The sequence below is a fragment of the Coenobita brevimanus genome, chromosome 97 (assembly GCF_032717465.1).
Source record: "Coenobita brevimanus isolate Jiangsu-jjx chromosome 97, ASM3271746v2, whole genome shotgun sequence".
Taxonomy (NCBI): Eukaryota; Metazoa; Arthropoda; class Malacostraca; order Decapoda; family Coenobitidae; genus Coenobita; species Coenobita brevimanus.
In genome coordinates this window covers 25,582,641-25,600,678 of record NC_137050.1, presented here as the reverse complement: position 1 = coordinate 25,600,678, position 18,038 = coordinate 25,582,641, and positions in this window count along the sequence as shown.

The following is an 18,038-nucleotide window of genomic DNA, read 5'->3' as shown; positions in this document are numbered from 1 at the left end:
ATCTTATTTATTCATTTACTTTTTTTTTTTTTTCAGATCTGTAGTTCTTCTCTATAAATACAGCGCTCATTTCCAGCGTTCCTTTATAACACCTTTTAAGGGTTTATTCTTGTTTTCCAGGTAAATATTTCTTCTTTCTTCATGAGTTCTTTTTACCTGCGGTCTTTATCAAATTTTGGAAATACATTGAAATATAAAGGTGATTTTTTTTTTTCCAGTTCCCTCTTTTTCATGCATATACTTCTCCCCTAAACTTCCTGTCATCTTACCACGTTCCTCAATAGACTTACATTCTCGTCCTCTTATATAGGTCCTCATTTACATTCAGACATACGCTCTCAGCCCCTAGCCACACACACGTTCCCATTTACCCACAGACACACACATCGTCAACTTTCTGATAAAACTTCATCCTAACTTCACTGGTCCCACAAGATAAAATCCTCCTCCTTATTCAGTTCTTTATACATCTAATTTAAACTACTTTATACCCAGCATATCATTTCCATTGGACCCGAAACCTCTCAAGACTTTTCGAGATTGACAGGAGAGTTTAGTATGTCACCATAATCAAATCAATCTTAACAAACATGAAACATTAAATCTTCCTCACCAGCGAATGTATTTTCAAGGAACTGTAGCCCTTGTACTTCACCTCTAAAAAAACAACGATGTCTTTTTCATTTTATTCATGGCACCAACTAACAGTTTTAATTAACTTAGCAGTGGTTTTGCGAAAGACTAACTGGATAACTTCGACGTATTCTTCATTCCATTTTTCACGAGAGATTGTTTCTACGCTGAAGAAAACCGTGAAGGGACAACAAGAAAAAAATCGTCTTCGTGGAAAAAATGAAGGTTGGCATTGTCTTAATATCAATGTAAACCAACATTTAAACATTAATATCCAAAACATCTTACTTTACTCATAATCTCTTCCTCCGAAACTGCCAGAGCGATCCACGAAAACAGATCTTACAATATTCTGTTCTTTCTCTCCTTCGTTGCCCTCTCAGTCGAAAATATCACAAACCTCCAAACAATCTACTACTCACACTACCACTACTTAATACTTAATCTTCAGACGCAGCCATACTAATCGATACCAAGAGACCTAACATTTTTTTTCTTTCTCTCTTCTCCCAGCCATCCATCGCTTGCCCAGTGACTTCCTTGAAGACCCATATTAAAACATCCCTCATTTTTACAACAGCATACTCTTTGACAATCTTGCTACCTATTTTCCAGACCAGCCATACTCATTGATACCAACACACCTTACTGCATTTTCTATTCGTTCGTTCTTCTCAGGTTAAAACGCAATCATCATCATCATCATCATCATCATCATCATCACCATTCTGACCTTCCAAAACAACCGTAACGATCGATGGAAACAGTTCTGACAACATACCCCTCTTTCCTTCTCCCAACCATCCCTCAATTTCTCCATTACTTCCCCATAAGGCTGGATCCCCCCTAAAACGATCCGGTCCTCCAAGAAACTCATTAATCCCCAACAACACTACGGGCCGGCCCATAACAGGCGGATGGAAGAGACGAGAGGATTATCACTGGATTCATCAGATCAGAGCGACGCCGCATTAGAGGCTCCCTACAAACCCATTATTTCTTTCTCTACGACAATATACTGTTACATTTTATTTTTGCCGTCACCAGAAAGACTTATTCAGTTTAGAGGAGACCTTTCATGCTGAAAGAGCTTGAGGAAAGTTACAGTAAACCTTGCTAGTTCTCAAGTCTTTCTTAAGCTTTTGCTTATGAATAAAGAAAAAAAATCCAAGACTGATGCAGGCAAAACTAGTTCATTCTAAAGAAAACTGAGGGGAAAAAAACTATTCCAGTTTCCCTTTGTTTCAAGATACTCAAACATACTACATTTAATATACTGAAAGTCGTACGCAATGGGAAAGACAGAGTGAGGCAAACACTTTCAGAGCCGATCAGAAAAAAACAAAAAAAAACAAGGGCAGCAGTTAACTATTAAATATGAGATTTGAACAGAAAAGAGATGAGACTGAATAGCTAGACTGGTGGTACCTGTCTGCCGCAACAGGTAGGGAATGCAAGCAAAGAGTTATAAAAAAAAAAAAAAAAAAAAAAAAAAGTGGCCAGAATAGTAGCCACAGAAAAGAGAAAAGTAACACTGCGGATAAGAGAGATATGATAACTTGAATCAGTAAGAGAAGATGAGAAACCTATGACTCCATCCTGTTTAGAAGCGCTATGAGTGATAAGCTTCCCTCACCTATCCCTAATATACAAGAGCTGTGCTGCACACAGGGACGAGTAAGGATCCTATACAAAGTTCAAGGATGCACCGAGTCTGTTCTGCACAACTAACCTCCGAGGACTTGTTTTTGCATGGGAAATAATTTGATGATTCGATGATAGATCACGAGGTAATGGGCACTAAGAGATGATAACGGAGTGAGCTATGTGTTGCTGGAGATAAGTGGATTCATGTGGAAGATTTTGCTGAGTGAGAGATGAAGCAATAGAACTTTTGAGACTTAAGAATTGAAAGCCTCATTTTGAACCAAGTAGAAATAAAAGACTAACCAGAAGATGTGTGCCAAAGCCTCATCCCGTGATTACTGTAGCGGTTCTTTTGACTGGGGCTATGAACGCCGAGTGGGAAAGCGAAGGTTGGAATTAAGACTGCGTGAGAAGACAGGACTAGAAATACAGCTCAGATCAACGATATAAAAGTGGAAGGGAAGAGGTGAAAAATAATGGCCTTGAGGACCACCACTACAGACTGTTTTAAAAGAAGAACAATAATGGCAGTCTACAAAAGCAGTTTTCGAAAAATGGGAAATATAAGAAGACACAGATGGGAGATGGAACCACCAGGAAGGAAATCTGGAAATAAACGACTTGTGTCATACTCATTTGAAGATATTTAGGATGCCCAACTCAATGGCAAAGGTCACACACACACACACACACACACACACACACACACACAAAGAATGACCAATGCCTGAACAAAACCGCCTAAGGGTAGCAGTATTAAAACAAAAAAGGGACGTCATCGGGTTCAAGGGGTTAATTCGTTCCATCTCCACACCTCAGACTCCTAACAGGCGGAAGGGAAGACGAGGGTATTACCAGTGGATTCATCAGATCAGCGCGGCGTGGCATTAGGGCTCCGGGCTGGAAATTGCGCAAGGGGCTGTGATGTGCTGTTTCAGGGCTTGGGGGACCTGGGAATGATGATTAGACACGAAGCACTCGTGTTGTTTTGTTGGCCTGTCTTCCTGTTTCCCTCACACGCACGCTCTCTCACACATACTCTTGCACGCACAGGGGCGCGCGCGCACGCACACACACGCACACACACACACACACACACACACACACACACACACACACACACACACACAGAGTGTGTGTGTGTGTGTGTGTGTGTGTGTGTGTGTGTGTGTGTGTGTGTGTGTGTGTGTACTCAAGTGGTTTTGGAGCGTTATGTGTTAGACTGGGAGCTGTGTTTTATGTGCGTAGGTTATGTGATAAAGAACAAGGACGTGTTGCATATGTTACCTTTCAGTATGCGGTCAATTAGGGTCGCTGATGGAATATGAAAGCATGTGAAGTGTGCTGTGGATTGCAGTGAGGGCGTGAATTACTGGATGCCTGAGGAAGGTGAAAGATGATGAACCCGGAACTAACGTTGCTGTGAAGTGCACGGTTGTATGGGGTCATATGAGGTGAAAAGGTCATATGAGGTGAAGAGGAGGGTCATATGAGGTGAAAAGGAAGGTCATATGAGGTGAAATGGAAGGTCATATGAGACGAAGAGGAAGGTCATATGAGACGAAGAGGAAGGTCATATAAGGTGATAAGGAAGGTCATATTAAGTGATAAGGAAGATCATATGAGGTGAAGAGGGTCATATGAGGTGAAGAGGAAGGTCATAGGAGGTGAGGAGGAAGGTCACATGAGGTGAAAAGGAAAGTTATAATGGGTGGATTGCGGTGAGGGAAAGTGAAGAAGTGAGGTTGCCTTCAAGACGCTCTGTGCTTTAGTGGGAGACAACAGATATGAGTGTGACGTAAAGTATTTTAATATGAGTCCTAAAAAATGTTGAGGTGACGATCGTTTAGTGAGGAGAGAACAGTTATCGCGCTCAGTACGTTGACAACCTATTTCAGCCATTGGTTTTTACGTATTATCGAGCATTTGATGTAAGTTTGCAAAGATCCCTCGAGCTGGTGTGATTAATGACGCCTTTATCGAACGCCTTCAGTTCGAAGTCTCTCTTATACTGATTCAGGGCATCTACAGAGAGCAATATTAATAATAAAAAAAAAAAAAATAATGACAATATTAATAATAATAACAATAATGTCATCTTATCTAATAATAATAATGACAATATTAATAATAATAACAATAATGTCATCTTATCTAAGGTGCTAAGGTGTATGTGTGTGGACCACAGCAAATCACTTCCCAGAACTCCTCGTCTCATTTTTGTGAAATTCGGTGAACAGCTCAAAACTTCTCTTCATATCACCTCCAGCTATTCACTCCTTTACATCCCTCTTGACAGCCACGACCCCCTCCTTCCTCGAGACGCTCAAAGCCTCAAGTCGCGGTGAAACTTGACAAGAATTTCATTACCACCGCGCATTGGGTTGTGGGTATGTGTGGCAGCGACCAACATTCGTTACGGCTCTCTGGCCACGGATGATAAGGCAGCGTCGGAGGTACGTAGGTTCTTATTACCCAATCGTATGTTGTTATATGTAAATTCACGGTATATAAATTCTACACTGATGAAAGGAAGGCAAAGTTGCTATTATATCTAACTTAAAACGGCTTCAGAGATTGAAATGTGTTGAATGTTATCGAGATAATTTTAAGAAATATCAGCCTTTTTGTTTGATTTTATATTGTGCTAGGAGATAAAGATATAACAGAAACAACCTTCTAAGCGCACTCAACAGTTTCCAGATGAGAAAAACTAGAACACAGAAAGGAAAATAACCGACGCATCACAAAATGAGTCTAAAAACACTCTTGAATTCATATAAAACGTAAATGAGGAGTTAGACTGACAAAACTTATCCGCACTGTTGTATCAGGTATCAAAAATTATAACATGAAAAATTTAGGTCACTAAAATGATGACGGTAATATGGGCTGGTTTTCATTACCTGAATAATTATTCGGTGGAAGTGTTGGATGCATACAGTGGACGAGTTATGTAGGACAGACACACAATGCTTCAACTTCTCATATGATTATATTCTGGTTATGTCCGGTGTTCAAATATTAGCTGAACAGTTGGAGGTGCGGTAGGATCCAGAAACAGAGAAAGGGCGAAACAGAGAAACGGAGAAAGGACAACAGTGGATAATCTGTCAACAGTATGCTCACCGAAATGGGCCACACAATCATACACATTATTTAAACTTGTATGAGTGTGCACGCGATGGAGGAACTAATTAAAGATTATTATCAATAAAGATAACAGCTAAATTTATTTTTTCTCTAATATGAAATTAACACAACAGTACTCATTAAAATCGTTTAAATCATTAAAACGTGGTGTTTTTCTACACAGTATGACATGTGTGCCTGTTCGTGCCTGTGTATGCAAGTGTAAGTGCCTATGCGTGTATGTGTATTATGAATTCCAAAATGGCGTACTGACTGGCCATGTGCCTAACACAGTTTGCCCCACCTGTCCAAGAAGATTAACATACACTCTTGGGATGACAATCTCTGCCCAGTAATAAAAATGGCTCTTTCGAGGGATAATATTTAATCCCTGTATTGCTATGAAAACATCTGGGTATTTTACTTTGTCTAACACCATTTGATTTTCACTTGAGGGAGATCCTCGGCATTCAAATGGTTAAGCAGCTTTAGTAGAGTACGTAACACCATTCTGAAAGCAAAGCCTTCTTTTCTGGTCCTGCCAGTCAGTGCTGGTAAAGCTGGTACTTCACTCGTCAAAATGTTTACATTTGATGTAAAAGTCATCACCATCATCATCATCGTCATTATCATCATCAGCAGCAGTATCTGCTATAATCATCACCTCGTTTGTATGCATGCATGGTGTGATGAGATCATAAGCAGTATTCCTTTTTTTCTTTCACGACATTATTCAGGAGAGGGCTGCCTGGTTATAATCTTACATAATTCTCTGTTGTATGAGATATTCCAGTAATGAGGGTTGGAATGCGTGCATGCCTTCCCAGTCCCGCACTTACTGCGACGGACAAAGAATACATGTGTATCAGTCCTAACTACACTAATCCCAGGGAGAAAAACTTATTAAAAAATGTCAGGAATTTCGCTGAAAAAAGGACTACTTAGCAAAATATCGTGCTGCCAATTATCCCGCATGTAATTAAATTAACCCAGCCTACCCCAAATAAAAAACACTTACCCTACTAATGTTGAACTAACTCAGTTTATCTAATATAACCATGCCTATTCTAACCAAATCAAGCAGCTAAGTAGTCTGATACATCCTAACTCACCATACTGAATATACTCAAACTTATCTAATGTAGCCATGCCTGGTTAAATGTTGCTTCATTAGGTTATTTAAACTAAAAAACCCTATTCAAACCTGTCCTAATTTAACCGTGCTTAACTAAACTTACTCTACTCACAATTAACCTAATTCTAGTCAGTAACACCTACAGTCTGCTAACATAAAACTGGGGAAGTTAGGAACCAACCATCGACCCGGACAGCTGCGCGTTTAGCAAAGGCAACATTATTAGCGAACATAAACACGAGAGTTAAAAACACGCTCATGAAAACAGGCTTTCAAAAATACACTCCCAGCGGCGGAAAGCAAGCGTAAAAAGAGAGAACTATAATTAAAAGCTGACAAACTCGTTTGATGCTGTATAGTAATGCTGTCAGCTTGCCCTTTCAAAACACACGTGGACACACGTTGGGGTCAAGAGCGCGCGCATGCTCACACCCTCACAATCACGCACACACACACAAAACCTCTCCCCACCCTCCCCCACACACAGGTGTTGAGTTTTAGAGGTCGAAGCATCCCTAGGAGCAGTTGTGTCCGTCTGACTCGCACTAACGGTTTTCAGACGCAATATGTTTCAATCCAGCTGGCTGCAGTGACTTCAGCGAAACAGAACAACACCTCACACCCTATTCCACAAAACAACACACCATCCCCTCACACCACATGGCATAATTGTATCTTCCCGCACCAAATAATACCTAGGGCCCTGAAGCTCTCGCATCTAGTACTTCTGTACTTGTTTTAGTATGTGCTCCCTATTGACACACACACACACACACACACACACACGATTTCTTTTTATGTTTCTTGTTTCCCCATCCCCCGTTCTTTTCTTCCACCGTATGTTTGTCCTCCAGTTGCATTTTATGTTATGTCCATCCACACTTACGTACAACATTCATGTTTCTCCAAGTCATCCCTATTTAGGTATACTATTATTTCACTGTGTGACGTCTCCCTACTACAGCTCATCACTATCCTTTTCTCGCATGCGGACTCAGATACATGCAGAACTGCGTCATCTGCAAATAATGACTGGTCTATCTTCCAGATCCATCTCTCTTTACTTGCTCCTCTACCCAATACCCTTGCAACTGACTCCCCCATCAGCCCGTCCATGAACAAACTGAACAGCTACAGAGACCTTGCACATCCCTTATGCAGCCCTTAAATATACCTCAAACTATTCATTCTTCTCCCTTCCCAGACGCACACACGCCCCCCCTCCATCTGAAAAAACTCGTCATTGCGCTTATCTTCCCTCTCATCCCTTAAATCTACATCAGCTGTCATATAACATACCAAGTATTTAAAGGTTTTCAAAATGCTATGTCATTTTTCTACCTCATCACCTACATTTACATGAACACAAACACAAACACATGCATACATCAACATATTCATCGGAAACTATGTATATAAAAAAAAACACGCGAATACATATACATACATACATACATACGTACACACACACACACACACATATATATATATATATATATATATACTATAAAAAAGGCGCACGTTCAAAACAATTAGCGCACACGCAATAAAATTATGCAGACACAAAATATACACACAACCATGCACATTCATTGGGAAAAAAAGCAACATCGGTATACCTGAACTTACGGAACATTCACATACAGATTTCAAAACATGCTTACTTAATCCTACACCCCCCAAAAATAAATATAAAACTATATTCAGGTATGAAACCCACGCGCACCCTGACACCCATACTCTAACGCAAGTCCCTCACCCCACCACTCATCCCCCCACACACACATACACATACACACACCCACACACATACCAAATCCGGTCGCTTCAACTCAGTGAAAAACTCCAAACCAATGTCGTGTCAATATTTAAAACTGCTTCCTAAGACCTCTCGACTTTCTGATAGACTTCATACTTTTTCCTTCGCCCGCCTGACAGTTCTTTCCCTCCAAAAAAAGAAAAAGAAAAAGAAAAAAAAAAAGGAGTTTGTAGGAAGTGGGAAGTCAGTTAACATAATTCATTTTTGGCGAGGCGGAGAAATGACAGTGCTGTTTGTGTTTAACTGAGTGGAGGAAGAGGAGAAGGAGGAGGGAGAAGAAAAAATTTGGAGAGAGAGAGAGAGAGAGAGAGAGAGAGAGAGAGAGAGAGAGAGAGAGAGAGAGAGAGGAATAAAAAAGGAAAAAAAGACCTGGTAAAAGTGATGAACAGAGGGAAAGGAGAGAAGGGGGAAGAGGAAGAGCAATGAGGAAGTCGGATAAGAGGGGAAAGCGGGAAGGGAATACGAAGAGGATGAAGGGAGGAATAACGACTTAATGAGAGAGAGAGAGAGAGAGAGAGAGAGAGTAGATGAATACGAATGAGAACAAAAAAAATACAGCAAAAACAACAAAAACCGAAAGGAAGGATGAATGAAACACTGGAATGAAGAGGAAGGATGGAAGAAAGAGACGAAAGAGAATTAATGAAACTGAAAAAGTGCACGAGAACAGAAAGAAGGAAAAGAAGAGGAGAAAGGGAATGAGAGTATGGGTAAACATAAGAAGGAATGAAAGAAAGAAAGCAAGAAGGCAGTCTGTGGAAAGAAGACAGAAGAATGTCGATATGTTGAAAGAAGCAAGAGAAGCAAAAAATACAAAGAAATCAACAGAAAACAGCTAACAGGAAGAAAGATGAATAAAAATAAAGACGGGGGTGGGGACGGATAGCTGGCCAAAGAAAAATGAGTGTGAGAAAAAGATCGAAGTGGAGAAGTAAATATTTAAAAAATGTGGGTGAAAATAACAAAGGAAATACATCAAGGAAAAGCGATGCGTGGCACAGCTACTGAAGTGACAAAGGAAAGAGGTATAAAATCTGTAGAAAAATTAGTGAATGTTAATGAGACTAGTAAATAAGGAGAATAAAAAATAATATGACAACATAAAAAGTGCGAGCGACAAGTTACAGTAAGTGAAAAGGTGAGGAAATGGAAAACGTTTACATACAGAAAAGTTGAAAACAAAGTAAAATGCAAGGAAAAAGCACAAAAATACCTAGAAACAAGTATGTAAGCAGGAAACTAGGAGAAATAGAGAGTGCAGGGAAAAATGAAAAATGAAAAGAAAGCAGGAGCGAAAGCTAGACAGGTGTTCAGTACAGGACACACCTTATTACCACATACTGCTTTTTTTCTTCTTATCTTGAAGCGATTTTCCGTAACCTGGGAGGGATCTTTATTTGTGAAAAGTTCATAAAGGTTGCATCTATCCCTCACTTAAAAAAAAAAAAAAAAAAAAAATCTTCCTTTAGCTAAATAAAACCGTCCGAAGACAGCACGAAAAAAGTGCAAGAAATGTTAACGTAAGAAATCAGGGTTGACTGATGATGACCATTAATTAATTGTTAATAATGATGTTCAGTTTATACAAACAGAGAATTCTTCTCTGCAAGAATTTTTCCTTTTCATTCTCTCTCTCTCTCTCTCTCTCTCTCTCTTTCTCCTAATTTAGCACCCCACTCCACTCCTCACTTCTCAATTTCGTTTTCATTAATCCCTAACCTAATTAAAATGCGTCAGACACACGACATCCATAAGGCAGATTATATATATATATATATATATATATATATATATATATATATATATATATATATATATATATATTAATGATCGATTTCTGTATGTTTGTTGGTCTTTTACCGTAACAAAGCAAAAACGTCACATGTGCAAATTTTTGGTAGAGCAAGGTACCGTTAAAATGCTCTAACGAATAAAACAATTTCCAGTCCAATCGGGCCACCGGTTCCCAAGTTATGATTCATTTCTGAAGATAGGAAGTGACTAGACATCAATTAGAGGCCGCCGAAGGCGGCCGCTCAGATACACACACACACACACACACACACACACACATATATATATATATATATATATATATATACTGTATATATATATATATATATATATATATATATATATATATATATATATATATATATATATATTCTCATCTAATCAGCCGTTTGAGTGTCCACTGTAGGACCGGCCTATCACTACCGAAGTGGGGACGATACAGCCAATGTATCACTACCAAGTGGCACAGGCTGTCTAGTAGAGATAGTAAGTAGGGTGAGAAGTGCTTGTAAGTGTAATTCTTGTGTTGGACTGGCTTTGGATGTGTGTGTAGTCTGTGAACCAAGTGTAATCGGCCCGCGCAAGCCGACTGGGTGCAAGCATACTTTATAGTAAGCGACACTGGTTCAACCACAGCACCCCTTGTGTCCGCCAATGCAGTACGTGGCCAGAAGAACGCTCCCAAAGTTTTTTTTACCCCAGCGGGGCGCGAACCCTCGTTCTTCAGTGTACGAAAATCCACACTTTACCACTGTACCACAGAGTCTATATATATATATATATATATATATATATATATTATATCTATCTATCTATCTATCTACCTAGATATATATATATATAAAACTATCTATCTATCTATCTATCTACCTATATATATATATATATATATATATATATATATATATATATATATATATATATGTGTGTGTGTGTGTGTGTGTGTGTGTGTGTGTGTACACACACACACAAAACACACAGACAAAAGAGCACTCGGAGAGCGCAACACCTGCTTCAGTTCTTGGTATGACTGCCAAACATTGGTCTTTACCTTGTGAACCTTCACAATCGACAGACTGTTCTCTAAAGTGAATCCTTTCATCATTGCCTCACCCTCAACCTTTCTACCGTGTTTGATTCAAACTTGATCAAAACTGGGATCACCTTACCTACTGACCTTGACTTTTAGCTTACTGATCTCTTAATCCACTCTCTTCATCCTTGCCTGTTGTTGAATCCTTCAACTACATTTAGTCCAAAGAAAATCAAAACTGCTTGAGATACAGGGTTGAACTTTAGGCCTCTGGAAGTTCTTACAGTCCAATCATATCATCGCTGGTTTACTCTCATTCCTTCCATGAAATATGATTGAAACTGGATTAAAACTGTTTATGGTGGCTATTCCACATAGTCTTGACCTTTGACCTGTTCTAATAAACAACAGATGAGCCTGGCTAGATCCACAACTCTTTCATCAAATATGATTCAAACTAGAGACAAACTTATTTTGTTCACACACACACACACACACACACACACACACACACACACACACACAGCAGCCCGCCCTGAAGAAGTATGTGAACGATGAAAAATCTGAGATAAAATAAGAGACTGGGTAAGTTACTGCAATGTCGATTAACGTGATATGTGACTGCAGACAGTTCTTAACTTGGAAATTTTCGTTCTTCTCCAGCTTATTTCTTATAGCTCAATGACAAAGAGGACAATATCACAGTAATGCCCGACATCCCTTCCAATGCACTTTTTTTGTGACTAGCACCATCACTTATTGCTATTCTTTTGCTGCAGCTCATCATTTAAGAGAGATGGATGAAGTTTTGTTACTTATTGCTTAGGTAACACCGTGGAGCTGTTCCTTATCCCTTTCACTACAGTTATGTCATATATTTTTTTCGTACCATGTCTAGATGGTTGTATTTGACTTAAAGGGGCAGACACGAGACACTTCCAAACTAATAGCTTTCCGTGTCTTCACTAACAAAGGTCCTTCGTGTCATGAATAAAATCGTCTGGTGATATCGTGAGTAAAACGAGTACAGCGTCAACATTCAGGCCAATGTCAGTTGATCTTACTCTGCATGATAACCAGATAAAAGTGTCATGTAAATTATGTAGAGTCATAGTTTTTCTATTCTGATAATGGGCTGCAGTAAAAATTAATCCTGAAAAAGGACGAATATCTCTGACAGGTTAAGGTGAACGAACTTTAACAGGGCCAATATAAAGAGACAGTGACTGTATACAGGTAAAAAAAAAAAAGATAAATCAGGATGGAGAAACGACACCGTTATGACGGCCGGGCGAGCATTACCTGTTGCGCCGGCGGGGATTACTTGGTGTTGTGATAATTTTATTGTGCACAAAGGTATAATTGGCACTGCAGTGCTGTGATTGTGATTGTGATTGTGTGTGTGTGTGTGTGTGTGTGTGTGTGTGTGTGTGTGTGTGTGTGTGTGTGTGTGTGTGTGTGTGTGTGTGTGACAGACACACACACAAACACACATAGGCAATAGAGAGAGAGAGAGAGAGAGAGAGAGAGAGAGAGAGAGAGAGAGAGAGAGAGAGAGAGAGAGAGAGAGAGAGAGAGTTTTGTATGTCTGTGTGTGTGATTACTGTAATCGTGTGCTGCCTGATAGCAGCCTGAGGGGATCGTGGCACTGTGATCGGAAGATTATTATTATTGTTATTATTTTAGGGGGAGGGGGAGTGGGGAAGGGAAGGATCTGTGCTGCTTTGTGGAGATGGAAAAATCATTCCGTTCTGTGGTAGTTATTGCTGCTAAGAGTATTTATAGGCTTTGTTTTTGCACAGTCTTCAGTAGATGTGTGTGTGTGTGTGTGTGTGTGTGTGTGTGTGTGTGTGTGTGTGTGTGTGTGTGTGTGTGTGTGTGTGTGTGTGTGTGTTCCTCCCTTCCTCACAAGCACTTTTAAAATGCAGAAATGGAGTCATATGAGTGAATACTGTGATTACAATAGTGGCGAGTTCTTTTAATGATGTTTTCCTGTGATGATAATGTTAAGTGCGTTGATGCGGAGTACTCTGTTTACAATTTTGATGTGTTGCTTTTATGTGCTGTCCTTGTTTACGATGAAGTGTTGTGCTTACAGTGCTGAAGAGTTGTGTTTTCGCTACGTGAGTGCTGTGGTCACATTCATGACGTGTTATGTTTACTATCTTGTGTTGTATTTCAGATTCTAAAGTGTTGTGCTAACGCTGCGTGATTACACTTTTTACACTACTGAAGTGTTGTGCTTCCAGTGTTGTGCTGTGCTTACATTGTATGGGTACAGTGTTCACAATACTGGTGTCCATGCATTGTTTTGCTTACCATGCTGGTTATGAAAAAAGCTTTGTGTTTGGATTAAATGTGTTATGTGCTGTGTTTATGAATAGTGTTTAAAGTATCTGAGTGTTGTGTTTACACTGCTGAAACTTTGTGTTACCGGTCTAATGGTCGAAAAAAAAAAAAAATCCAGTATTCTGTTTCAGATAATGCCTGATGAGTTTATTGAAAAGCGAGTGGGTTTTAAGAGCTTGAGTGTTAATTGTTGTTTTTACCTGCTGTATATGATGAAATACTGTGATTATGTTGTTCGAGTTCTGTGCTTACGTATCGGCAGTTTTGTGTTTATGTTATTTAAGCGTTGTATTAATACTTAAAAGCTATGTTTACGTTGCTTAAGTATTGTATTTGAACTACGTGATTATGTTAAGTGTTTTGCTAACGTCACTTAATTGATGTGCTTATGTTTCTCATTTTAAAATCAAGACAGGGATACATACCCCTAAATGGCCACCAGTGTCAAAAGACACTTTACTGAAGCATGGCCGGTGGCGTCAACGCAGCATGATGTGTAAGATACAGAAAAATTTTGGGAAGGGAACGAAGGTCTTGGAGAGGTTGACACATACTTACTGGTGGTCAGTACATCCCGTACATGAGTCATGAGTGGATGTCTGTCTCTTGCTCCCCTCAAGTGTTAGTGTTAGTAAGAATAAGAAAGCAAGGAAGTCAAGAAAACAAAAAGTGTTTCCCAGACAGTGGCTGCTTATCAATGTTTACTTTTGACCTGGGAAGGGGGGGAAGGAGATAAACATCCCTGGCCCTCGCTCACTCTACCCGCTCTACAACCCACAACCCACAACCCTACAAGCGTAAAAGGTCAGTTTATTTTTCCTTGACTCAGTTTTTTGTGCGTGTGTCATTATTTCTTTTACTGTACTCTTTTCCTGTTCTTTTTGTACATGCAGGAATAATATCCATATTCCTTATTAACTGTACTTACAATTACACCCTACAACCTAACCATCCTTTACCCATCCTTCTCTAGCCCACGGTGGGTGGATATCGTTTTTTGACCGCGTGGGTTGTCCCTACTCAGCTGCACCCATTATCTTTCTCCTCTCTTTCCTTCTCCTCTCTTTCAGCAAGTATTATACCACCCAGAGTAAAAAAATAAAATAAAAAATAAAAACTCCAAACAGGAATAAACATTATAAACATACAAAAGTGGGAAAACTTCAATAATTATATGTCTATTTATAGGTACATGTATTATGTACTGACTTCGTTCATTCTTCATAATTATTTCTTGTTTTGCACAAGCATTTCAGCAACATAAGATGTGTTCTCATGGCGAATATTATATGGATGTAAAACCTTCCCTTTCCTACACACTAATTCCCTCACGCGAGGTGCTGATCTCGGGTCGTATTGAATCTTGGCAGCGACGGTTCAGCCTATACATACAGAATCACCCATTATATTGAAACAGACTAAAAACAGCATCCTTCATCTCTCTTTCCACATGAGTTATACCACCCAGAGTATTAAAAAAAAAACACACACACAGAAATAAACACTATAACCATGAAAAACTGGGAAAAAATTTTTAATGGCATTTTTATTGATAAGTACTCATATTATGTACTGAATTTGTTCATTTTACATATTTCTTGCTTTACACAAGCATTTCGACAAAATATGAGTTTTTCTCGTGGTGAATATATAAACCTTTAATTCCATTCACGCTAATCCCCTCATCCTCATGTAGGGTGTTAGTCACGGGTCGTGTAGAATTTTAGCTGCTGTGGTTCAGCCTGTACACACTAAGGGGCACCTTTATCTGGTCAAAGTGTAAAAATAGCATCCCTCGCCGCTCTTTCGACACAAACTACACTGCCCAGTCTATAAAACTAACTCGATACTTGCATAAACACAATAAACATCAAAAAGTGTGAAAAAATTCATAAATTATTTTTTAAAATGAAATCTCCCATGTTGTGTACTGATTTTGTTCGTAATACACACTGTCACTGCAAACAAATTTCGGCAACAATGAATCTGGGTGTTTGTGAAACAGTGGATATTTCTCAGTGTGACGGTTTGTTGCTCCTCAACTTAGTTTTCACTGGCGTGTGTGCGGTAATTTGGCGAAATTTCCCGCGACTGACTGCGAAGCACAGGACGGGTTTAGGAAGCTAACAATTGCACTGTCAGGTGCGCCAGACGATTCTCTTCAATTTGGTAAAGAAAAAAATTCGATTTTCGAAATATGAAAAAATGGTACTGACGCCGACCACTGGGTCCAGAGAAGTTCTGGAGGCACCGCCACGGAGGGGTTATGTTTGTCAAGTGTCGTATTAGAAGTAGGTGATTATGTTTAAGTGTCTTGCTAACGTTACAGTACTTAACTGATATACTCATGATTTTTGTTTAAAAATCAAGACAGAGATACAAATGGGGAAATTGTTGGCGAGGAACAAGAGAGCTTTAGGATACTGATAGATCACATATTCGTTCTATGTGTCCCGTGGAAAAATAGTCATAGAAGAGAAAGAAGCTCAATGGAAAGTGCTGAAAATACATGGAGTGCAAGGGAAATTAATGAATGTTCTCAAAAGTATGTATGAGGGCTCAAGGGCCGTAATGGAAAGAACTAAATGGAGATGAAGCCCGGATCTTGTTGCAGGGACACAAGCCAAGACTGAGCGCAGTAAAAACGAGTTATCTGAGAGGAGCCTGTGGAGTTAAGTAGAAAGACAGACATGTGAGAAAATTCAGGGGCACTGAGTATCCGTGTGGATGTGACAGAAAGCATTGCGAAAAATACTCTGAGATGGTTTGGCCATGTGGAGATGATGGTGAGTGAAAGACTGTCAAGGAGACTGTATATGTGAATAGGGATGGGATGCTCAAGGATGAAATGAAGGGATGGGGTGGAGAGGTGTACTGAGAGAGGGAAAAGTTGGAGGACGGGCAGCCAAACGACAGACGAGATGCTGACGTGGAGGTGAATTGTTTGTTGCCATCCCATACATGATTAAGGCATCTGGCGACAAATAGATATATACGGTACATTATTAATTTTTAACACTCCCATTCGTTTTGCACACTTCATTTTCATACCTCTTTCCTTCTTCCCTCTCTCTCCTCTGGAAAACTTTTATTTTCTATCTCCCTTTCTCCAGATTTTCCATTCTTTCTTTCTCTTGAAGCCCCAAAGTTCAGTCTCAGTCATTTTCTCCCTCTTTCTTTTGATTCTCGTTCCTTACTTTCTATTCTTCTTCATTTCTTCTTTTCTCTCTCCAGCTTTTCCAATCTCTACACATTTGTCATTTCCACCACCTCTCATATCATCCTTGTTCTTTTTTCCAATCTCGTACCAGCCGTAATCTTTTCTCAGTCCCTCCCACACACACACACTCCCCCCTCCCCTCTCTCTCTCTAATCGTTCATTATTCATCACCTTCCTAATAGATCATTAACATTTTATTTCTCTTCACTTAACTCCTCTTTCCTTCCTCCCTTCCCTCAACTCATTTCTTCATTCCTTGCACTTGATCTCCTGGTTTCTCTTATCTTCCTTTTCTTCAGTCTCTTCCTCTATACCCTTCTAATTAATCTCTTTCACCATCACCCATCTCTTCTTTCTTCCTCGTTGCCTCTCTCCCTATAATAATTCATTCTTTATCATATCCCCTATAAATCGTTTACAGTTCTATTTCTCACCCCTAGTCAGTTTCTTCTTTCCTTCCTTCCCTCCTTCCAATACCTGATTCCTTCAATTCATTGTCCTTTTGATTTCACCCTTTCCTAACTTCCCAACAACTTTCTCATCGCCTTGCATTCGTTTCTCCAGTTTTCCTTGTCCCTTCCTCCTTCCTTCCTTCCACTACTTCAATCCTTAAGCCCATTCTCCTTCTGACCTCTTCCCCCTTTCCTATTTCCATTTCACATTTCCTGCCATCTCATTTCCCTCTGTTCAGTCTTTGTGTCATATATAATCATTCTCCGTTCTTGTTTCCTCTCTCGTCGTCTAATTTTTCTTCCTTTCTCCTTCCACATCTCTCCAGTAAATCACCGTCATTACCTCTTTCCCTCCAGACTCTCCTTCATTCCCTCCCTTATCACCTTCACTCCTTTTATTTTCTCCTTCCTTCCTCATTTCCTCTTCAAGCCTCCCACCTCTCTCCCCCCTTCATTAGTTCTCTCTCTCTCTCTCTCTCTCCCCTACTCCGTGTTTCGCTTTTGTTTTCCATTTCATTCGTTCATTTTTCTTTTAATTTCTTTCCTTCCATTTTTCTCCTTCTATCACCATCGCCTGTGATGCCTTCTTTTTGCTTCTTTATCGCTTCAGCACGAGGAGGTCTGCTTAATTTGATTCTTGCTGCTGACACACGATTTTATTTCATCAGGTCGATCGGAGCAAAGGAGTTATTGGAATTCACTTCTGATCCCTTCAGAATCTGACGCTTCTTTTCAGCTTGGTATTATCGTCTAGTGGTGACAAGAACAAAATATACCTTGTCATACTGAAGGGATTACTGCCTCTCTAACCATCCTCTTCAACA